This window comes from Xiphophorus couchianus, chromosome 7 (assembly GCF_001444195.1).
Source record: "Xiphophorus couchianus chromosome 7, X_couchianus-1.0, whole genome shotgun sequence".
Classification (NCBI taxonomy): domain Eukaryota; kingdom Metazoa; phylum Chordata; class Actinopteri; order Cyprinodontiformes; family Poeciliidae; genus Xiphophorus; species Xiphophorus couchianus.
This window is the reverse complement of record NC_040234.1, coordinates 18,014,831-18,040,695: the sequence shown is the minus strand read 5'-3', so window position 1 is coordinate 18,040,695 and position 25,865 is coordinate 18,014,831. Positions and strand designations below refer to the sequence as shown.

General features: G+C 37.0%; 1 long non-coding RNA gene across 1 annotated transcript; it reads right to left on the bottom strand.

The window, feature by feature from the left end:
- Positions 1-93: 93 nt before the first annotated feature.
- LOC114148211 (uncharacterized) lies at positions 94-25,861 on the bottom strand. Its single transcript, XR_003596240.1, has 6 exons — positions 25,724-25,861; positions 24,876-24,960; positions 8,712-8,810; positions 3,922-3,986; positions 3,709-3,821; positions 94-1,797 (listed from the first exon to the last, which is right to left on the bottom strand). It is a non-coding gene; the product is annotated as an uncharacterized LOC114148211 (long non-coding RNA).
- Between the last annotated feature and the right edge of the window lie 4 nt (positions 25,862-25,865).

Here is a 25,865-nt window from a genome sequence, read left to right as displayed (position 1 = left end):
TTGATATGCAGCATGAATAAACATAAGAGTGTCTTTTAAAAATTGTTAAATATTATAGTAATGTAAAAATTATACTCAAAGTACAAGTTTTATAATTAGTAGTTCACTAATAAACACATTGCAAACTGGTATTATAAGATGTAAAAAACACCTACAAAGTTTGTTTGTTCATCCTTTCACGTCTAATTAAGTTTAATATTTAGTGCCAATTGACAAAAAATGCCACCTGAAGGACCTTTACAAGGCCACTAAACCTAGTTGGAATCAAAATATGTTGAAAGAAATAAATTCCTATACAATCAGGGTATAAGATTCAGTTACTCTCCGATTTATTTCGTTCTCTAAGCCAATGTCATTGAGCCATTGACTTGGCATTAATTTCTCATCCAGAACAAGCATGTGGCAAGAGTGGCCAGGAATAACTCTCGTATGAGAAAGAAACACGGCCAATAGCTGGAGAACTTTCAATGGGCAGAAAAGCACAGACAGTAAATACCATTGGTGGTCATAATAACTGCATCTCTACCGGATAAGAAAGACAGCTAAACAGAGACTGTCTGGGTCAAGATAACCTTTTAAGGAAATAAATACAGAAGAAGCACACAAAAGCTACCTTCACACAGCTGGTCTTGATGCTAAATTCTGAGTTTAAACCAAAATACGTTATTTTTATATGGTCATTTTGGCTAATTAAATGTAACTGCAATTAGACTTCTGTATGGACGGATGTAATAATCGATGTTGTCGTCTATGGGTCAATTTTAAAGTTGTCCTTTTATGATCGTATTGTCACAAGGTCATAAAAAGACAGAGCAAGCTAAAGGCGTAAAAAACATAACTAATAGCAAAGCCATTGTTTATGTCTGAATTTACCATTTATCTTCTTCTGGGGCAGAATTATGACACATGTCTCATGTCAATGAAGCGAAAGTCGGATAAAATGTGACATGACTGTTCTGACTGCAGATACTTTGACAACTCCTGGATATGTATCCAATTTTGTACCACATATGAAAGTGGCCCAAATCAGATTTTTCGGGGACAGGGCAATAAAAAGAATGAATAGGACTGTTCAGACTGCAAAGAGAAAGACGGATATGGGCAAAAGAAATGGGATTTGAATAACATTTGCCTGCTGTTTGAACATAGCCAAAGGTAATTGCAATATTGACACTCACAATGGCTTTGTCTATCAAAGTGACACAGTTAAATACAAAACCAGTGGTACACAAAAGTATACAGTTAATTGCAACAAAGGCAAATATGGTAGCTTTGTCTAGGTGAGCACAATGGCAGCAAAAGAGCACTAGGCCACTGTAGAGAGAAAAAAACAAAGAGCAAACAAATGTAATGTCAGCAACTATAGGAGTTGTGTCAATGACGGAGACACAAATATGTAAATGACTTTACAATGAGTACCAGAAAGAAATACAAAGGGTTACACAGAGTAAATGATAATAGTACTAATGACTCCATTAAGGCTTTTTCCAAGAGAGCTATAGCTAAACACTAAACCATTGACCTATGAGTACTTTCTATGAAAAAGAAAAACAGAGAACACAATGTTGACAGCAATAGTTCTGTCTATACTATGTATGACCTCCAATTTTATGTGATAGAAAGTGGTGACCTAAGAGCCTCAGCCATGAATTAATAGGATTTTAAGATGGTGTATCCCCACCTCATATTGCTGGGAATTGTGCCAGTGTCATCTTCTCTACAATACCTTCCACAAATCCCCACAGCAGACAGGAGGGAATTCTGCATGGTTTTGATGAGGCATCCCAAGACTTCACCCTTGCAAAATGAAATATTTTATAGTTTATTTGTGGACCTTTTTTAATGTGAGAAACAAGGAAAAGTGTTTGTGTCTGCCAAGCCACAATTTTCCAAACTGAGCTGAGGGGGGCTGAAGAGCATAGCGTTATTTGTTATGTTCATTTTTAAATCTAGGTGTTTTTGTCCCATTTTCTCTTGCCTGTGAACATGCACATAGCTCGCTTTTCTCCTCAACACGTGTAATTGCAATATGCAAGAGCTAAACTAATTTTACGACACTGGAACACCTGTATTCATCTCCATATTAATAGAAAACAGGAAGTATAAATCCCAATTTTCCAGCAGCCACTGTCAGTGAAGATGTTCCTTGAGGGAGAAGGCTGTCTCTTCTCCATTAAAATATTGGTGTTCTCCTCTCGTTTTCCCTTTAGAGCGTTCATTTTGAGCCTAAATCAGATATCGTAATTATGAATGGCACCCAGTCTACATCACAGGGCTTGACACTTCTAATATCCGTATGTGCCAATGTGCTTTTAAGTTTACAATGCTGGGGTGCTCTCTGTGTTGAGTTATAGTGCTTTGTGGCGCTGCTGTAGAATACAGCCCCCTGTGAGTCTCATTTGGCTATGGAAATGGGAGATTTGACAGATAGGCTCATTTGGATTTAACACAAGTGCACTGCCCTGAGACATCTTGCAGGAAAGTAGGGAAACTTTTGTGGAAGTCTAGAAACTGGGAAAATCTGTCTTTTACACTCCATCCAAAAAGGATTTTACCCTTCAATGACCATTTAAAGATCACTGAATCCTTAAATGGTCACTGAGATTATTTGAGATCATTACTCAGGATTAATTTTGTAATCATTCCAAATAATTACTAGATAATATTTTGGCATACATATTTAGACATAAATCTAATCCTATCAAATCAATTGTACTTACATGTTTAAAACAGCAGTGTAAAGGAATAAAAATAGCTGAAAAGAACAGATGACCTAAGACCTCTAGCAGTAGATAAACAGCAAAGTCGCTCAGAAACACATTACACTCAGGATTAGAGCACTGTGAGATGTGGTGGAACTCGAAATTAAGATCCTGGACAACTGATTAATTCCACCAATTGGATCAATGTGGATCAAAATCTCGTAAATTTTTCTGACATCTTGGTGAACCTACGTTACAAAGAATTAAGGTGTTTCTAGAGGGAAAGGGGAATCAGCATGTAAATCTATGTGTTATCTGTACAATGATGAAAAGAAATGAAGAATTGACCCATTAAAGTATGTGGCACCAAAATGGATCCTTGAGGAACACCATAACTTAAAGCAGCAGCAGGGAAAAATTTTCCTGGTTGAACTGAACAAATAAATATGAAATTATCCACTGACTACAATAAATTTCAATCTCATTTGTCTGTTTGTAAGAGGAGTATGATCCACCAAATCAATTGTTGCAGTTGAATCCTAAAAGAGTTAAATAAAACGTAACCAATTTAAGTAATACTTACTCTCTTACACAATGTATCCTGAAACCTAACTGGATTTTGTCCATTATTGTTGTTGCTATACAAAAACAGTGGTTGACGTGTAAGTCCCACCTCCCTCAGTAGCAATGTAAGTCATTACACTGTGGACAGAAATGCACATAACACCTATGTCAGGTCAGGCTCTACAAAGGTATGGGGTATGTAGGTGGTCTAACTTGCCTCATTAGTAACAACACAAGCTGTGGTCTAATGAACTTAAGACAATGCTAATTAATGGAAGAGAACAAAGGCTTAACATTTCTAGAAAGTGTGAAGTGCCGAATCTGCTTGTAAGACAGCATTTAAGCCACCTTAATCCGCTCCTGACGCATTGCGTGGCGCCTCGACCACACGTCAGGTGACAGGTCAGAGGGGGCAGCTCCATACCTCAGCAGATATAGTCACCTGTGACAATCCTTTATGGGCTGATAAAGTAAAGGAAGTCTCTCCAGGAGCACTGCAGTGACTTGGCGGATGGTGTCCCTGGGGAGCAGGTGTCAGGGTTGTCTATCAGGAGCCTGAAAGGAGAAAAGGGACGTGTTACGGGGCTCTATTGTATCCCAGTTGTCATTGACTGATCGGGTCCATTTAGCTGGCTTTCACAGTGAATGAAACCACCTGAATAGATGAAAGCGAGACAGCCTTCCTGACAAACAAGGAGCCCTGGAATATTCATGGAGGATCTGCGAGGAAAAGATTAATGTATTAGAAATTAAAATGGGGCCTGGACGTATGATCTTGCTCTAACACTTGGCCAGACCTGTGTCACCCGCCGCTAGCGCCTGAAGTCGGCACATGCCGCTGCCAAGGTGGAGAGGAATCATTAAGCACCCTGCCATTGTGTGAGCAGAATAATCAAACTTCACCCCCTCCATTGCCACCACCACACACACACACCTCCACAGCCCCTTCCTCATTCTTTCCCACAGCACTGACAATGAATAATTCTGGACCCATTTGCAATGTTAACGGCACCTATCTGGGCCATCCATGCCTTTATGATAAGAGCTCCAAATATGCATTTCAACAGTCTGAACAGAAACTGCTTCTCCGGCATTTCAAAGGACACCTGTCAGTCATCTGAAAGAGCTGTCAGTCTCTGTCACGCAACGGTGCCAGTGAAATGGCCCAAAAGATAATCTTTACTCTCCCTCTTTCTGTCTCTCCACCTCTCTCTTTCAGATCACAGCAGTTACATTTGCAATAGAGTGACAAGTGATTTACACTGGAAAATGGATTGTGTTTAAACTGAAAAAAGAGGGCAGGTGGAAGGGGTTGGGGGGTATTCTTTTAGGCTGTGTTATTCTTCACTAGAGTACAGCTGTATCAAATATGCTATCATAAATGTGATCTGTGCTACACTGAATGTCATTATCCGTGATACTATGAGCAGTAGATGGGCGACTGAGCTCAAAGGTGACTTTGATGAATCCTATCTCACTAAACAGAGCTGTGTGTGTGCGTGATGAGTTGCGGTAAGAAGCGCTGGATCAAACAGGTTTCCAAAAAGTTTGACCTTCTTTTGCTTTTTTGGTGGGAATTTATCTTCAAAGATAGATTGCTTGTATGTGATTAAGTACCTACGTGGCAATAGATTTTTTTTTCTTAGTAATCCCTTTTCTTTGACTTGACATGCTGATGTAATTTCTCAGATTGTCGCTACAGTATATGGGTGCTTTGTTGAAAGGAAAGCAAAAGAAGCCCTTTCCTTCTCCACATGTATGCCAGGAATTTGTTTAAGCATGACCAGCTTGTGTGCCACCAGCTGTTGGTGATATTTACAGCTGAGTGCAGAGGATGTGTTTGGACCGGGGCTCGCAGGGCCGCAGCGGCGCTGGGCTTGGTCCCACTCCCCTCTTGGCCACTCCGAGGGCAAAGGCAGCCTGCATTTGCGGCACAGACTGTGTGGCAACACGAAATCACAACGCAGAGGTGCACAGAATGACACATAACTTGGTTTTGCATACATGACAAGCTGCTGGCTCAGCAGAGTTGGGAGCAAATTATGCACTTTGAACACACTGAATGTGAATCTAAAGAATGACCTTTCTGACAACTCCCTTCCCTATCCAGCTAAGTAAAGAATATGCTTAGCGAGTGTGGTCAAGTTGTTTCACTGTGGAAGATCTTTTTCCCTATTATTGTAAAGAGATCACAGCTAAAAATCAAGAAAAAGGACTTCAGTAGCTCATTTTAGTCATTTAGGTTCTCAAAATTGTCTGAAATAGGCATGAACTATTATAAATGATATGATAATCTTGAAGAAAAACTACTATGTTTTTAAAGTAATGTATTTACACCAAAATTTTAAATAAAGATGTAAAACATAAACTATTTGCTTGTATTTAAAACAGAATAGCCACAATTAATATCATTCTAATTAGTTATAAAACTGTTTGAATAAATTGTCAATATATGACATCTATTTGTTATTTTACCCCAGACAACAACAAACTTTAATGTATTACATAAAAACACAAAGTAGCCCGTGAATGTCAAATGGAAGTTATACATATAAAGTGTATTTTTTATAGGCAATGAACCCTTTTTGCCCCTAAACCAATAAATCAAACCCAGTGCAACCTGTTGTCTTCAGAAGTTCACTTATTAGTAAGTAGAGTACACCTGTGTAACTAAATCACGGGTGTGATTTAGTTAACACACTAACACTCACCCGTGATTTAGTTAACACACTAACATTTTTTTCTTGAATGTTAGAAATATTTTTTGAACAAACAACATCATGAAAACAACAAAACACAGCCAGTAAAAAGTTGTGGAGACATATAAAGAAGAGTTACTGTAATGATGATTCTATAAGATGCATCATAGATTACCAAATTACTAGGCTTTGATTGAGAGAAAGTATGACTGAGCTCAGGATGCACAAACAATTTAAGCATCTTAAACATTTAAATTGTTTAAGAAAGTTTCAGCTGCTTTATGTACTAAGCTTGCATTTGTGGTTACTTTGGAGGAGCTACAGAGATCCACAGCTCTGATTAATGCATCTATCAACAGGAAAAGTAGAAGGCATTCACAAATCAGACCTACAATTAACCCGAATAAATGAACGAATAAATGTAAAGATGAATAAGGCTAAATGCAGATCAATCCTGGAAGAAAAACTGTTGCAAAATGCTGTAAAAATTATATCCAGAAAATCACTTAGGGCTGTAAGAGGTGTGTTGCTTTAGTTTCCCCACCACTACATGTTTTTTTGTGACTGAAAATATTTCCAAACACCAGAGTCTGTCCTTTGTGCAAACAAGAGGGAAGTGTAGGAGTTTTTTTCAGCCAGCTGGCAGGCAGTTGACTGTAGCAGGATGCAAAGGGGCAGCACTGCACTACTTGATGCTTTGTACAGCTGCATGGAACTGTGATTCCTTTGGCATTGTGGTGGGCATCCCATTGGAAGGGCTTTAATTGCATGATAGATAATTTTAGTAGTTGTGTAACTTTTTTAAACCTTGCCATACCTTGATGTTGGTTGCCAACCCACACGGGCTGTGAAACTGTCCTCAGTGTGTTCCTTGGATCTCTGCCCAGAGCCAGAGTCACTTAAGTTCATCCAGAGAGCGCAAAAACTGCACTCTCTGGAAATTCTTGTGCTTATCCATCCAAATTTCTTTGTTTTCCAGCAAAACATCCCCCATTTTCAGGCAGAACAAATAGCAATTTGACAAGCTATTTGAATTTTGGGCACTCCTCTTTGTCACATAGTTTCCACACCATGCCCCACTCCGCCGACAATCTTCTCATTGTGGCTCCGGGAGAATATCGTTCAAGGCGTGAGTCACCCGATGAATGTTCACGTTCATTTCGAGGCACAGTGGGCCGGCATAATCCCTGTTACTGAACCGTGACTCACTAGGTCTTCTTTGGATTGAGTGTTCTGTCCTCCTTTCGTTGCAAAAAAAAGAACATACGCTTGCGCTTTTGACTAGATGAAGTGCAGTGAGACTCTTGCTGACAATATTATGCATGTCAGAAAGACAACAAGGTCATTGTGAACAAAAACATTACAAGGATTCAAATAATTCATGACTGACAGAAACATTGTTAGTTAAGCAAATGAAGTGGATAAAGGAACAAAAGCTGGAGTTATCTTCTCTGCAGTTTCTCCCCCCCAGTTTGAAATTCTCACAAATGATGCTTGTAAAACAGCTTTCTTACAAATTATTCAGCAGCTCTGGTTCCGCAGTTGAAAAAGTCACACATAGACAGCCATTTACCTGAGTCACAAATGACTATGTAATTGAGTCCTGAGGGAAAATAACTCAGCTTAACTACTGGAAATAATGTGTAAATTCAATACATTTTCTAATGAGCTCATTTGAGTTTGCTGCAATTATCTTTGCTAGTCTAGGTGCAGATAGGATTCTGCAGCTGAGCTGAAGTGAACAAAAAAACACATTTCCCCCTTGCATTCATTAAAATTAGCATATGGACCTGTCAACACTTCCTAGAGACGCGTTGTAACAATGCCATTTAGCCCTGCATCGAGCTATGCCGTTGGAATGAATGCATGCAGTGGGTAAATGCCTCCCCACCCTCAGCGACGGGGCGGAATGGGACTGGCAGTGCTGGCTCTGACGCACAAAAGAGGCTGCGTTTTAACAGCCAGGCCCTGGCCTGTGACCAGGGGCCATCCACATCAACACTGCTCACTCTCCACCATACCTCCCAGCTAGAGGCCCAGCCAACCGGCTCTTTGCGCACAGAGACTGACAGCGAGAGGGATAAAGGAGGAGGAACTGTCTGTGAGGGTGGGTGGGTGTGAGCAAAGAGGAAATGACAGATGTGAAGGCAGGTAGATCTCTCACTGTGGTGGCTGTTAGGAACTTCAAAAGGATCTCTCTCCATAAATCCTTTAAATATTCTTATCAAAATGTACCAGGATTGAAAGGCTGATGAGCAAAAACAGATCCTTTATTGTTGTTTGTCATCGTTACACTGGAGCTGCCAGTGAGGAAAGGTATTGTTGCTCAGTGGAGCGGTCAAGGCTCCTCTTGCATTGTTGTGCCAAGATTTTAAAGCAGGCGCGAGTTATCAATAGACTGCAGACTATTCGACTCACTCAGCTGTGCCACTCGATACACTTCAGAACCTCACACAATTGGCCTGTTTATTGACAAACACTTCTCTAAATGCATCCAGGTTCATGTCTATTTTTTAATATATAAACAAAGCTCTCACTTTCCCTTTTAAGCACAAAGATGACACGTTGCCAATTACAAAAATCTAATTAGCCATTTCACCATGTGAAGAAATAAACCTTGCAATTTGCTTTAGGTGGCAGATCTGGATGTAATGAATTAAAGCTCCATAAACGTGAACGGAGGAATGAAAGGCAGAGAGGACAAGGCCTCAGCTGTGCACTGCACTGATCTGCACACTGTGATTACCTCGAGCAGGAAAACTGAATGTAAAGGCCTTGGGCTGGCTTTGATATTTCCATCCTCCTTGTGTCTGCCATGACCTGGACTACATCTAACAGACCTAGACTGGAGGTCAGTAGGAATCAAGAGGAGAAGATAGGAGATGAGATCAGAGAATAGGAGAGGAAATAAAAAGGACATAAATTATAAAATTATTGCATCTGGTTGGGTTACAACATATTTTTCTATATCTTTTCACAAAACATCCGAAATGTGTAGCATGCATTTTATTCCACTTGTTTTACTTCAATAACCTTAAAAATCTATTACAACCAACTGCCTTTGGAAGTCAGCTAAATGGTTTGTTAACATGGATCGTACAGGGACCTAACGACCTGCATCAAGTGTGTTATTAAATGGAGAATATCTGGTCAACTAAGGTGTTGTCTTTAACAAGAATGAGAACATTTAAAAACGTGTCATTGAAAGTTAATGTAGGTTTAAGCTGAATCAAATTCTAGATATGTTTAGTTGATCTGTTGAGACAAAGAAATAATTTTTTATCTCTTTAAAAAAGAGGTACAGCTGAACAAACAACCAACCTTTTATGGTTGTGCTCCATCTTAGAAAAAAAGAATATGATTTGACCAAAATAAGTGAGAAAACATTCCAGTATAACTCTATGGGAATTAAACTGCCTTTCCTAAATCTTCCACATAGCTTTCCAGCAACAGCTCACAACCGTTCTCAAAACATGTTTTTGGTGTGTGGGTATGGGGGTGTGTGTGTGCATATGCGGGGGTGTGCGTGTGGGGGTGAGTGAGTAGAGTAATACAGCCCAGCTCAAATTTCTCTCATCCCTTCAAGCGCAAAATACAAAAAGGCCCCGGCTGCCAGTACCTGATTCAATCAAGTGTGTTACACTGTATACCCATGGGCAACAAGGCGACTTATATTTTAATTAATAATGTAACACTGTGGTCTCAAAGGCCTGGCCTTTGGCGTTCTGCTGCTTTCCTTTCCCTTTTTCTGGCTGTAGGTAAAAACTAATAAAGTAGCAAGCAAATATTTTGGAAGCATCTTTTAGTCACACAAAATCAGATTAGCTGCTTGAAACACTATTTAAGCCACTGCATGATTCAAAGAAATACAATTTATAACATTAGGTGATAGAGAAAGATTAATCAGAACAAAATACCATCAAAATAAACATGTAGGGAATATTCAATATATTATGATAAGGCAAAGCTAATAATGTGAATGAAAACTAATGATAAAGGTTTTAAAGAGAGATGTGGCCTTGGGTGCTATGTTGTGAGGTATAACAAGCACAGTCAAGGATGAAAGCACGCTTCTTTGGAGACTGTGTGCTGGGAAAGAAGCCTGAGGGAGCTCAAGGGCTTTGGGTTAGGGGCAGTATTCAACCTTTCTCTGCAGCCATGCACACCATAAAAACAGTGGCTTTTTTTACAGTAGGCCATGAGAGGATCAAAATCTTTTGTTTATATATAGCTAAGTGTTAATTAAATAAGTTTGAGTAACCCCAAACCATGTAAAATACCAGCTGATGCCTTGTTTTTGTTTGGCCACAATGGTCAAAAAAGCAACTGTTGCAAATGTAATTTAAATTTTTCCAAATAACATCATAACTACAGTAATAAAATATCTGGTTTAGACTACTTAATATTTGTAGCAACCCATACAATTTAATTAGTCAACATGAACACAACCAAAAAGTAAATGTAAAATGATTATTTTTGCCCTTAGAGAAAGACTGTCTCCCTGTGCTTTGTCAAAAGGTCAATTATGGCCTCAAACCGGCATGCAGTGACAGTGACCTGGAAGCGCTACTGATGACCCCACATCCAGGGGCCCTAAAGAGTTGATCATCTAACATGCAGGCTGCCCGGAGCCATGGAAATCTGACATTTGTCCTTATTCAAATGAACACAAACAATATGCATCTCATGCCTCACCCTAAACCTGTGCCAAATCTAAGGCAGAGGGACGGACACTCTCAGCGCATTGTCCTCCAAGTATTTGCTTTTCCCTGCAAATGCAGCCCCACAGTAAACACACATAGAGCCAGCCACTAGTGCAAGTGGGCTGCAAAAGGCAACACTGTCACCAGAAGCTTTGGTCACTGTGGCTGTAATCTGTAGGGCGGAGTTCTCAAATTGTAATGTGTAGTAGGACTGTTGATCCTATGTTGCATTGTGTTTCTGTGTTTGATATGATGTAAAGCACTTTGAAATGCCTTGCTGCTAAAATGTGCTACACAAATAAAATTTAGTTGATTGATTGATAGTGAGAACAATTCATGTCATGTAATCTGCATGGGAAGTTTAGTATATATATTTGACACATCCTGTGCTGATTGCAATTATTTATTTATTTTCTTGTTTCTTTGGGTACAAATTTGAATCTTCAGATGTCTCCAAAATAATTTCAACAAAATTGTTTGATTGTGTTGTGTATCAGCTAATAGTGTTAAGAAGAAGTGTTCGTCCCCTTTCAGATTTCTTCCATTTTTACTTTTTTTTGTCGTACTTAAAGACACAAACAGACATTCTCCTGCGTAATTTTTCAGTTAGAGAGCAAAATCTGTGGTTCAACTCAGGTACAACAAGCTATTTTGGTTCTACAACAAAAAAGCAGCACCAGATCATTACACTACCACCACCATATTTGATTGTGAGCTGTATCTTCATTTGGTGAAATCATGTTTTAGTTTTACACCAGATGAAATCTACCAAAAAGGTTTCACATTTAACTGAGGCAAGTGAGGTCAGCAGTGCTTAAATATGCAAAAAATAAAATCATTGAGGGGGCAAGTACTTCTATACAACACTATAGCAACAGCCTACTTGACTTGCATGACTTACAAGTCAAATAATATTTCATAGTAATGTCCATAGGTAATCTTTAGAAGCTGTCCTTAGTGTTTGCTGACTCATCAATCTCCAATTAGAGCTGTTTATTGTAAAAAAAAAAAAAAGAGGAATAAAAATGTGGCATTTTATGCTTATTCAACAGATATTTGAGGAAAACCATTCCACTTAACATTTAAACAACCGTAATTAATTTACATCTCTAATTTGATCTATTTGAACATCAATGTAGTTTTTACTTAACTCAGAGTCACATGTTTGAAATTGTGCTTTTATTTATTTATAAATATGTAAAATTTGACATTTTCATTCTTGACCCATCTTTGCAAGATTTTTTAGCCCCGTTATAAACCACTTGGGAGTTTAAAACTTCAAAAACACCTAAAGAAGTCTGTTTTAAGATATATAAAAATATAAGCCCTACATAATACTAATTAGCCTTAATACTCTAAAAGCAGAAATGGCTGCCACACCATCACTAGTGACCTTTCACGGTATGTTCTTTTTACCTATTTTTGGCATCGTTTATCTGACAAAAAGTATTCCACATAGACCAGTCTACAAACCAAGTATCTTTCTATCCCCACAAGCAAGATGGTAGCTACACAACTTATATTAAAAAAAACTGAATTTGCTCAAACACTTACAAAGACACTAAAATCAGTAAAAATGGAAAAAAAAAAAAGTCTAACATAGACATCTCTTTAATACAAATATTTTTATCCACACTGGATTGACAGAAACAGTGGATTTGCTTCAACCAAAATGGATGTCTGATGAGCTGGTCATTACAGGTAATTACAGGACAATTATGGCCATATTTTGTAAATACAGGATTTGTCACCCATTGTTGTGGCATGAATCATTTCTGTGTGGCTTTTGAACAACAAGGTTTGTTGTTGCCAGTTCACTTTAAAGTCACCTTCCTATAAAAATGAAGCTGTTAACATGTCAATGAGGCTAACTTTTTTTAATGTAATAAGACACATAATGATTAGAAATAAACTCTACAGAAAATTATTGCCTTTATGTACATTGAAAAAATGCAAAACCAATTTTGATATTCTTGCGGTAAGAAACTACAAAAAATATGAGCTCAAACTAGATAGAGAACAATAAAGAAAGCCATGAAAAGGAAAAACGTTGCATTTCCCAGTGAGCTGTGAACCCACTCAGAAGCTTGCTTGTCAATTAACAACAGAAATTATTAGATGATCCATTTACATCAGAGGTTGAAACTTGAATCTGGTAGCTACAACTTAAAACATTCCCCACATTTTGTTATGTTAAACCCTTATTCTAAATTGAATAAATTAAATCTGTTTCCTAAAATACTGTTTAAAGACACTCCTTAGAGGTCTTAGCAACATGTTTTGGGTCGCTGTTCTGCTGAAACAAGTCTGAGGTCAAGGTTGCTGTGGTGCAAGTTTCCATCCAGGGTGTCTTTGCACACTGCTGCATCCATCTTTTTCTGTATACTGACTGGTCTGCCAGTTACTGCGCCAGCAAACCATCTCTATAGCATGATGCTGCCACTACCATGCTTCGCTGGGGGGATGGTATTGACCTGCTGAGGAGCTGTGCCTGGTTTCCTCCTAGAATTCACATAAAGAGTTCAATATTTGTCACATTAGACCAGAGAATTTTACTTATCTTGGTTTGAGAGTTGAGAGAGCTTATTCTGATATTGGTATTCTAATCAAAAGTTTAAAAAAATTCACTTTTTTTCTACTTAAAAGGTTGAAGTACAGGAATACCAAATTCAAGCACTACATATTGTATATTTCTTGCCACTTCAACAATCTTTCAAAAGTATGCATGTGTGAATTATTCTAATGTATTAGTTGGTGAAATAAAGTCAAAATATTTTCTGAGTTAAATTGAAAAAACTACATCCCATCCAGTCAATGACATGTACAACACCGAAACAAATATATTTTTTTCTTTTTACAAATTTTCTAAACAAACTGTTTTAAACTGTGTTTAATATGAACTCATTTACTGTTGTGAAGGAAAAAGGTTTGGGTAAGCACCTCTATAAGAAGGTTATTGCCGTAACACTAGTGTACACACAGTAAATTCCCCCTGAATAGAACTTGCCTGAAGCAACACCTACCGTAGTAAATGGTTATCCATGTGGACTTCCCATCTCATGCTGTTTTGTCTGTGTGTGCAGAAGGTAGCAGCCGGGCCAGGAACCGTATGACACAGAGCAAAGGCTCCATGTCTGCAGGGTGTTCCACGGAGCATGATCATGAAAAGCAGAAACATGAAGAAAACTGCAAAAGGTTGAGCCTCAGAAACGTCTTTCTCCTGCACATCAGTTAATTTCCTCGTTTTCCCTTTGGTTTCACATCACGTTTCTATTATGTTTCGAACATGGTGAAAAAGTAATACAAAAAAGAAATCTAATCATTACACCCTCAAATGAAAAAAATGGATACCTGTGAAAAATGTACGGGAATTGTTATTTTTCACATTCTAATTCCCATCACAAGGAACCGAAAACAAACACATGCTGTATAGCAGATTGGTTTGGTGCTTTTCGCCCCGAGCCATGCAGCACACACTGATATTAGTTTTAAATACAGATTGCAGGCAATAATAGAACAGAAGAGTCCATGCCTGCCACATGGGCCTGGTCTGCAGTGACTCACTCTGCCGGCTCAGCAAGACAACTTCAATCAAAAAGCACAAATAAAACTAGTTCTTTGGGCTCTGTCAACTATAAACTGTTATTGATCCCAGCAAAATGAAATATGTTCATCTTGATCGATCAAAAATATATTCTGTGTTTTCCAGTCTATTACCAGGATGTGGAAACTCAAGAGGTGTCAGTAAATACAGTTGGGTCACCCCGGGTAGATTCCTTTCAGGCTCTAACGGCTGTAAAAAAAAAAAAAAAAAAGCTGACCAAACATAAGCACTTATACTTAAAGGTAATGGACCTGCATCATGGCAAAAACCTAAGAGCCTGGGGTGTGTACTAATGTGAAAAAAACACTTCTGTTGCACCTTCAAGGTCTAGTGGCACTTCCGTTTGTACTGTATATCTCTTCAGCCCTTGCTAATACCCCCCCGTTTCCATTCCCCACCCTCGCTCTCGTCTACACGCGAAAGCCTTCCAGCTGGCATGGAGTGCCTGTTCTTGGCAGGTTGGAGGGAACATGAGAATTAAACCTATATCACCCCCGTAACCAGTTCTCAAATATCAGTGGAGTCCAGCACTTCACCAGGGACCGGTGAAAGGAAAGCATGTCAGTGGAACAAAAACCGTCTTCTGGCAGAGCTCCACTCAACTATTCTGCTTGCTGCCACTACAGGAGAGAAGTTTTTCATGAAGAATTACTGAACGTGCAAATGATCGCATAGAGGAGGAATTCATGTGGAAGTTGGATAACAAAGTAAAGGATTGGTGCTTCATCTTAGACCCCACTTTTGAGGGCAAACTGCACTTGAAAAATTATAGGAGCAACAATAAAACTTGCAGACTTTATTATTTGAGGTTATTTTCTGAAATACAGTTAATCCTATCTATGGTCAAAATAAAAAGCAAGGTGCCTGACTAAAGTAAACTGTTTCCTTTAAACAAACCATCTTAGCCCAAAATCTGACCTGTCCAGCATGTACTGGACAGCAGTACCTCTCCTCCAACGACTGCTAGAGAAAGAGACCAGAACCTGGAACCCTTCAAGGATTGATACCTAGTCAGAATACCACAAGTGGGAATTGGTGATTATTGTGGGTTGTTCAATTTCTATTCAAACGTAAGAGCCACGATTAAAAAAAAATTGGCTAGAGTGGAAGATGGATGGATGGATGGATGGATGGATGGATGGATGGATGGATGGATGGATGGATGGATGGATGGATGGATGGATGGATGGATGGATGGATGGATGGATGGATGGATGGACAACAAAAAAATGAAAGGCAGAAAGAGGTTGGTTAAGCTGAATTAGCCATAAAAAATATATCTATTGATGTGGAGTCTCTTAGGCAAGATGCCTCAAATGCATTTCTAAATCAACAACAGAAACAGACAAACATCTGAATAAAATGTCAAATTACTTCATAAATTGGCGGTATTATGTAAAATCAACATTCTTGTGCTTTATATCCTACTTTCATCTTCCCATCAAAACCATACATAAAGTTTTGCTTTGATTATTTCATGTATCCCTTCCCTTCTCCACTCAGCTCCCCCAGACTAGTGGCAGCAGCAATTAGCAAACATCTGGTAGAACTGCACATTTGCTGAGCTTATCACACAAACTACTTCTCAGTCCAACATTCCTAGGAATGATGTTAAACTGCATTGATGAGAATTGTTGTAATGACGTGCTAAAGCCAGAGTGTCAAAAAGACAGAGTCTAATTTCAAGGTATCAAATAGCAAAGTCAAGTTTTGTTTGAGTTATTTTTGATATAAAAAGTATTTTTATAACAACATAGTTATTTAATTGTGCTATGTAGAATGACATAGAGAATGTGATAAATTTCTTTCCACAGTTTGCTATGTAACAGCCTTATTCCACAATAGATTAAATACATTTTTCACAGACAATACTACACAACACCCAATAGCAGAAACACTTTTGCAAATTTGGTAAAAATTAAATCCAAAACAAACCACCTACTCATAAATATTCATGGTTTTTGGCTTTGCTATGACATTCTACAACATGATGGGAGTCAACCTTTGCTAAATTCAGGTGATAGGAAACGATTTGGAATGGAACACATTTGTCCATATGAGGTCTCACATTCAATAATACCAACCTGAGCAGAAACCAAGCAATCAATTTTCTTTAAACCTCCAAAACCAAATACTGTCAAAGCACAAACCTGGAGGAGGGATGGAACCAAATATTCACTACCATGAACATTCTAAAGTCAACCATTTCCTCCATTGTTCTGAATGGAAGATGTTTGGAACCTGACTAAATTTGGGTAATTAAGAACCCTACATTCTCTAAGAGAGAGACACTTTTCCCATGTAGAAATAGGAGAGCCTTCCAGAAGTTTAACTACTGTTATTGCAATAGAACAAATGGGCCGTAGTGGTAAAGGAGTCAGACACACACGGCAGCCTACTTGGATTTTTAGAAAATAAACCCTGGAGATTGTCAGACCAATTTCTGAAAAATCACAAGAATACTGAAAACAATAGAGATGTTCTTCTCCTGAACCTCAATTCTAATTTCTAATGAGAAACAGGCACTGTTCATTACCTGGCTAACACCATTCCTACTGTGAAACAAAATAGTGCAAGAACCATGCTGCAGGTTTTTGTTTTTATGCAGCAGGGATAATAATAACTGCAACAAATATAGAGATTCTTTAAGAAAACCTTCTCCAGAGAACTCTCAACCTCAGGTTAGAAAAACTGTTCTTCAAAATGAAAAAATGGCATGTCACTTCAGGGAGCAAGCAGTATGTGAACATTTTTGAGTTTCCTAGCCAAAGCCCTCACTTAAATCCAATTGAACATTTCTGGTTATCTATCATTTTTGTCCATCCAACCTGACTAAGTTTAAAAGGTTCCCCAAAGAACAATAGTAGGGAACACTGGAAACAAATTAAGCTGTGATTGCTATCAAAGGCATTTCAAGAATGTGTTGAGTAAAGACTGAATATTTGCATATATGATTTTTTCACTTTCCATTTTTAATACATTTACAAAAAACTCCAAATGTTTTTTGTACATTTGTCATTAGAAATCTGAGTGAAAAACATTTTTAGATAAGGTTAAATGTTACTAAATATGAAGTGACGTTCTACTGTGGTGCACTTTACATGGTGGAAAAAGGAGTTTAATCATAAAGTTAAACTCCATTTTCTATTATTCTGTTGCAGCAATTAAAATAGCAGTTTAACAGCATCAAACACCTAATAGCCTATGTATCTGTGCAGAGTATTTGTGTATAGGAAATAAAGTGTAAAAACTTATCATCTGGAGTAAGTTCTGTCTGGTTATTTATGCTGTGTGAAATTCATACCCTGAACATCACAAAAACAATTTCGGTCTGTCCTTTTACATTTCTGTAGACAAACAGGAGAGTGACAGCTTGTCCACAAACCCACAGCAGCCTCATCAGCAGCAGGAACATCCACCTCCACTGCAGTGATGGAGCGACTCTGATAGCTCCTTTATTATGGAAAATTATTTTAAACAGCAGAAAACGGCTGAGGCTCATTTTTCTCGTGTTTCTGCCACTATCACTCCAGCTATTGATAAGATGTCTAAATTTATTGCAGAATAATTCTGCGGGAAAAGAGATAAAAGGTTGCTGAATAAAATATGAGGCGAAGGCTGTAAATTGTAGCAATGCATATCATTTCATTCAAATGTAGGACGCAATTACCATCTGCTACACTCATCAGTCCCCTCCTTTATGACTTAATTATATGTTTAATGCTATCAGATCAAGGAAAGGGCAAAACAGATGAATGAGAGAGAAAGAGAAAAGATTCCGCAACAAGACAAAAGGCAGATGAAAAGTAACATAAAAGGATGGAATTGATTTCATTCACCGGGAAATAGAAAAAGTTAATTTAGATACAACGTTCCCTCATCTCCTGCGTCTTTGTAAGATAATAAACGCAGTGTGTCGCCAATAGGTCCCAAAGCAGTCAAACAAAAGAAGTCAAGTTCCTCAAAACTGAAAGTCTTCCTGCTTCCATCTAGGAAGATAGGCTCTTGGTGAATAATTCTGAGTGTTTTGTGGTCACTGCAATGTTTCAGCTCATGAAGATCTTAGTCATCCCCTCAGCTTAAGACATGAGGGGGATTTTAATGGTGAATCACAAAAGCATAAAACTACAGTTTATATCTGCATGTATCATCTTTGTAAAGTCTTGCGTTGATCTGTAAATCTGTTCGTAGTATTTTTTTATCCTAGTAATTGTGATGTGTAGTTCAGAATTTTCTGCTTTGCTTTTGTGCAACAATATATTCTTGCTTCTGCATGATTCGATTGACAAAGTGAAAATAAAACTTGACAACACTGAAACTTTTTGTTTGGATGCAAATCATGTACGTCAGTGTGCACAAAGGAAACTGGGGTTGTCCAAATGGCTGTGGGGTAAAAAACCCGCCAGTGGGCATCGCAGGTGCCAGCGGGCGCTGTCCTAACTGTGTACCTTTGGCCAGATCTCATTACAGGGTGACATTTAGGACCGTAGCCGTCCATGCCAAGTCAGCCCTCTGGATTGAGACAAATTATGTAGTTATTTTTTATGTCAGACATTAAGTCATATCCACTGGGAGCCAAATACGTATCACCTTCATGTCACCTGGAAAAAAAAAGATGAAAGGTGCGGATATACAGAGTTACATAGATGCTATGTTCAATCTGATGAAATAACTGGCTTAATGTGCAGAACTTTTTAAAGATTAAAAAACCTGAATTAGCTATTTATTTTCATTCAAGATTCTTATTTAAGACTAGAATTAGAGATGCACTGAGAGAAGTTTTTTCTATTCAATACCAATTTTAATTTGTCCGTCACGTCAGAGCTGCTGTTTCCTTTTTTTGTTAGGACAATAACACTGAAAGGAGAAATAGCACTGTGTAAAGATTTTGGACGATAGGAAAAGTAAGTAATAACTAAATCATCCTCAATTATACCCCAAACTATATGTTTACAATACAACTGTTTTTAAATTAAATTAAAAGAAAATAAAAACAGCATTAATGTACATATTGTTGGTTTTTGCATTTATAAACCTGAAATCCTAGGAGTTTATAGGTTTGCTTGAATTTAAGGAATAGGGGAAAAACTATAAAATATCATTTAGTATTTGACCTGATTATCAAGGAGGAAATTAGAGATTTCAATGTCTCATTTTTTCTTGGTTTTTCCTTTCCATCAACAAATGGATTTTATTTTCCTCATAGCTCTGCCTCTAGGCTCTGTCGTGATTTCCTAAATATTGTCTTCAAATTTTAACAAATTTGGAAAATAAGTATCTTAAATTTCTGTAATCAACAATTTATTAAATATTCAAATGAAAAATCTACAAGACTGTCCCCATATATGCATCAAAGCATACATTCTTAACTTCAGCTTTTATGAAACCCCTGCAAAGTGCATTTAATTATGCAGCATTGGTTCATGTGCTAAAAGACCAAAAATAACAAGAGTTCTTTGTTTTAATGCCTTTAATGAACAGGAGAACATAATTTGATTTTTCAATATTTAACCTGCCAAACCCCTTTCAGAGTCAATCAAGGAAAATTGGAAGATTGTAATTTCTGTATACAATTGTCATTGTTGTCAATATGTGCTTTTAGCCCTTTGTACAGTACATATAAACAGTACCTTGAACAAATTACTGTGCTGTTTCTCTATTTTCTTTCTCTGAGCATTGACAAACACTGTTTTGGTTTTATAATTATATGCCAATATACACTATAATGATTCCTATAACAGGTCCCTGTGGGTTTAAATAAAAAAACAGAACAAAAATTAGAATGAGTGAAAATAATAATCTTAAATTTGCTAAATCCAGCAGTAAAGAACAATAAGGATTCATAAAACATCCTGGATGTAACCACAGGGGCTTCATGCAATATTATGAAACAATGCACCTGCACCCCTGTTATATAATCACAAATAGTTTGATACAAAACCTGAACCCAGATAGAAATACAACAATATCAGGTAATTGACAAATGTTGTGGAACGATTTAAATTCCACATTTTCATTTTAAATAGCATAAACGCTTTCTCAAAAAAATTGTATGATCTTTTAATCCTTCTTACTTATTCTTTCTTTAACTTAAAGATTTTCCTTTGTGTTAGATGTTATGAACAGAGATAAAGCGCCATCTTGTGGACAAACGCTACCATATCAACGCTTAGTCCAAACAGGTTTTACCTCATTACAAATCAAAGCTAAAGGGATGCATGGGATTTTAAAAAGGGTGTCAAATAAAATAATAATAATAAAAATCTAACAGAAATTAATTAGGTGAATATATCAGTGGGTAAAATAATTAAGTGAAAAAACAAATTGTGAAGCAATCAGTAAAGATTTTATAGGTCTCTTGTTTTCTGAAGAAGAGTAATAATATGAGGATGTAATTATTATATCTAATAGCTACAATTAACCAGCATCACTAAGTGGGGAAACTAGCAGAGACAGCATGCAATGAATCCAATGTGTTTGGATGTTTTCTTTTATTGGTTAAATTGCAATAATTGTTCTTTGTGTGAAGCTTTTAAACGTGCTGCATATTTTCTACCCCAACTTCAGCACATAACCCCAACTTCTCACTCCCATCAGTGAGATCTTTGCACAATTTAATTGTGCAAAGGTCTCACTGATGGGGACCATCTGTCAAAACAAGCTGCACATCCACTAATTCTAATCACAATTAATTAAACGGCTAACAAATTACATACATCACAGTTAATACAGGGTGGGCGACTAACCTCAGGAAGTGTTATGAAACAAATTAGTATTAACAATGAAAGAAAATTACATCACATAACTAAATATTACACTCATTTCCGTGAGCCATATTTCTTAATGAATTTCCTAATTAATTTAATTCGCACAATGTGCATAATTTGGTGCTGAAATGTCAGTGGGTCAGACCAAACCATATTGTTGCGGGCCGGCTGTTTCTACGTGCGCCATATTAGCACAACATGACCTCTATGTAAATTGCACCGACCGAATGATGTAATTTTAATTAGCATGTCCCAAAGATATCATGTTACTACATTCAACTCATTTTACACATCCTACTATCAACAGAATGTGTGCATGGGATTTCATTTTGAGTAATTATTTTTGATTGCAGAGCTCATGATAGTTTTTAATGTACCTTTTATTAACTTTTTTAGCCAAGATGACTCACTGATAATTGAAAGTTGAAGCTGGAAGCAGTTAGTACGGCAGAGCCTATTAGCCAAGCATTTACATGCAAACCACTACAGTATTTTAAATACAAGAAGGGATTTCCTCTGTCTAACAACCTTTTAAACACTCATGCCAAATAGTGGATCTGCTGCTCTGAGATCAACAATCACAATCAAACCTTTCAATACTAACTTAGTTGAACAATAATCACTGTCAGTAAGTTTTTAAACCTCATCTCATTGGTACCCATAGCTTGATTAATGGTGTTCAGCAGATATAAATTTTAGGTTTGTTTGAAGATGATGAAGTGATAAGTATTTTTCCCTGTATCAAAGAACTAGCAGTGGGAAAGATGGCATTTAAATTAAGATCAATGTATAAGATTAAAGGATTGGAAAACAAAAATAGTTTGGAAGTTTTGAACTGAGCTTCTGTTAAAAGGTTACAAAAGTTGAACATCTTACCTTAACTAGATAACTTTCCTAGCAGCTTTATTCAGTTTGAATACAAGTTAGTTGGTTCCATAGGCTGAAGCTAATGTCTAGTCCAACAGGGACCAATACCAAAGGAGACTACTACTACTATCTTTAAAAATAAAGTAAAATTTCAGTCATTTTAAAAGTAGTGGGTGCCAATATTATGCAATGAGTTATTTGCTGCTTATAACTTCTTAAGAAAAACTGAACTATCTCCTTAAGATATAACAAATACATTAAATGAATTGTAAAACTTTAGCCTATTTGCAAAAACAACAATCAACTGTATGTTTTCAAAAATATAAGGCTTTTTGAAAATTTTGCAAAATGTTAGAAATAATTTTAAGTAAGACAAGAGTTGGTATTAGAATCGTCCTTACTACTTAAATTACCAAAATAAAATGTTACCAAAAACGTTCCTCACACCCATTATTTACACCTGTTTTGCATGTATTGGTTTGTTTCACTCATTTTTCTTTTAATGCATAATCCCTATGAAAGGAGCCTGGTGATCATTCTAATGTCACTTCGATATTAGTCCGACACAAACACTCCATTCAGTGTGCTGTATAAAAAAAACCCAGCCAAATCTACCATATTATACCTCGAAGAGTGTGAATGCTGAAATCAGTGAATAAATGAATAAATTGACCAGGAAGCCTGTGGGTACGTTAGAGGGCTTGGGGGCTATCCTGAGGCCAATCATTTAGCTAACACGCTAATGAAAGTGTGTGTAGTGTGGTTAAGGGCAGGCACCATGGGAGGTACCACTCCCCTCCCTCCTCATGTTGGGGACTATTAATAGGCTGGATGGAGCCACTGGTTCTCCCAAGAGAGGCCTGCTGATGAAGAGGAAAACCTGTCGTTGCCTCCACTAATCACTGCCTAATGGCTGCAGTAACACAGGTTTTACTAATGGGACTCTACGTGGGAATCTGCACATTGCAGAACTGGTGTAGTCACAGAATTCTAATCAACCTAAATGCTTATCGAAGGAGTATATGAAGTTGATTGACCTATATTTTGCACTGGAATGTGTTTAACAAAAATGGGAACCAAGAGTTATTATTTTCCCTGACTTGAATTACTTTAAAATCACAGTATTAAAAAAAAAGATTTACTTTCCTCTTAATTTTACATAACTAAATTGGTAAATGCCTAAAAGAAGCTTAAAAACTTTTTTTATTATTATTTTTGATAAATCTGGTAAAATATCAACTATTTACCACTTTTCTGTTGTTGCAAGCTTTTCAATAGTGTTGATTCAATACACTTTTCAATAGTGTTGTTTGAACTGATGGCAGGTCACACACTTTGTACAGACTACACCTTTAGATTCTCACGGTATTAGCAACACAACCTGAAACTGATTGAAATATCTTTCTGGAGGCACTGGATCCTTCTAGTCCAAGCCCTTTCCAGTCAGATCTGGCGTGTCTCACGGTTCCATCCTGGAGCCAATATTGCTTTTAAACTTCCTCCTTCATTTTCTTAGGTCTTAGATTTTCTGTTATAAAGACCATGCTGTTGTTGTTACACAATATACCATGCCAACATGTAATTTCATTTATTTCTTTTTGTTGACATTTTTTCTACTTCCTTTTTATTTGATAGTTTATTTTTCTTTAGTAATATTTTTGAAGCTATTGCTTTGCTTTCACTTGATATATTTGAGAAATCGCTGTGTGTTTAGATGCATAACTGTATTTATTACTCAAGGTCTAAACTATTTATTATTATTAAAAAATGTTTCAGATCACTTGTAAAATAATAATTGAAAATGTTATCAAATAAATGCGTTCTAGGTGTTAAACTATCAGTGAAAAGTCTGCAGTGTTTGAAGATTACATTTATTATTTTATTTATTTGTTCATACTTCACATAGTCTACCATAATATAATCCCAGTGGTTCTTCTAGTTATTCTACATTTTGAGTGGTGTACTTGTTTGAGCAGGTTCAACCTGTTCTATAGAAAAGAATAGAAACTCAACTGTCATTGTCACGTAGACAACAAAATTGAAAAAATAAAATAAAATCAGCCAGTACATCATGCTCACAATAAACTAAAAAATGTTTTAAACGTATTACGCACATCCACACACATTCGTGCCAGGTAAAGTCTACAGGCATTGTTTTCAACTGCATAAATTCTGATTAATTTAGTGACGTAGGGGAGACCTTTCCTTTGTTAATACTCCACCTAGACCAGGATGTGTTAAGCTCCATGGCCAACCTACTATAAAAATTTACACCGGTGATTTATGGCTGGTGGGTTGTTCTAAATGTGAAGGTGAGGCAAACGTTTGAAACGTCAAAGGGCTTCCGGTTAAGACTTTCAAATTAAGATAACTTTAAGTTTTAAAAAAAAAATCCAAATGACCATGAAAAGTGTGGTGTATAGAAAATTACTTTGTTGCAAATCAGTTTCTAGTAAAATAAGGTGCATCTGATTGCATTTTCTTTCTTTTTTTCCTTTTTCGTATTGTTTATATCAGTAAATATTTTGAAAAACAGAGATGAAAGCAGGTACAAGATATAGTTTACTGGCATAATAAAATATGTTTAAGTTGTAAGTGCAGCAACAGAACATTTCTAAATGTAAAACATGCAAAATTGTATTCAAATAAAGACTTTAAATGCCTTCGATTTTAATAAATAGATTTTCTTTTCTTTTTTTGTACTTATTAGATTTCCTCCTCCATAGTGCTTAAAGGTCAAAAGTTGCAACAGAAAAAAGTATAATGAGTAACAGTAGGAGAGCAGAATAGAGCCTGTAATTGTTCACATGTGGTGTAGGACAATAGCAGATTCATGCCTGCTGTGAACACATTTACTTCCTTCTGATTCTGCTTCTGACAGAAAAAAATATATTTCTGACCAAATCAATTTAAATGTATTAAAAAATGTAATTCAACAAGAGCTATGTACTCTGACTGAATAATCTTACCTGTGCACTTTGACATGAAGGTTTTACAGATGTTGCTTAATTCTGACTCCTCTTCACCAGGAAGTTGTCATATTTATTCATTTTCCTGAAAAGCAGAATTGCTGCATTAGATCATTAAACATGAGCTATGTACAGTGATAGAGTAAACGAGTTAACAAAACACAACAATTTTTACAGGAAGTTCTGTGTAAAAAAGATACCAATTGTTAATATAACAGTGGTATTAGAGCTTTTAAATTTAGGAGCGAATACGGTTTTGGAAGTGGTGGTTTGCTAAACTGAGCAGCTAAACTCTTACCTGCAGTAATCTCGGCCTCTGTTTGGTTATTTCAAGATGATGTATTTAACTGCTAGTCTACGAGGAACCAAGAAAGCTGCAATCTCAAAAACCTCAAAGTTTATGCAAACATGTTTTTATGAAACCAATGACATTTTGATACAGTTTAGTTTGAGTTTTACACTGTGATTTTGGTGTAACTGTCATATTAAAAGGAAAAATAATAATAATAAATCGGTTAAAGCATTTACCAGTTAAATGCTTTAAAAGTCATTGTCTTTCAAGCACTTTGAAGGACAGTTATTGCTGTGCAACCTGCATTTCCTATATAAGTAATTTTTCCTTTGTTTGTAAGTAACCTCCAAATGTCAACCTGACAGCAGCAAAATAAAAACAGCGTTTTTATTTTGTTTTTGAGATTGAAGCTATTTTTAGACAGCGGAGGTCCACATTAGTCTTGATTAACCCTGGGTTAGCTATTAGCTTCAGCCTCCGGGTCAAAGAAATCTGGAAGGCACCAAGCTAGCTATCGACTGTAGCTAATATATTAATGCATTTCATAGAAACTCACCTCAACAATCATGAACTGTTCCTTTAAGCTAAACACGGTGAGTTTTATGCTGAAGGAGCAACACCGCGCTTCCTGTATCCTTCCACCTTTCTCCGGATATTTTCCAGGATCGTGGAGGCCAGACTTCCCCGATATCCCGTCC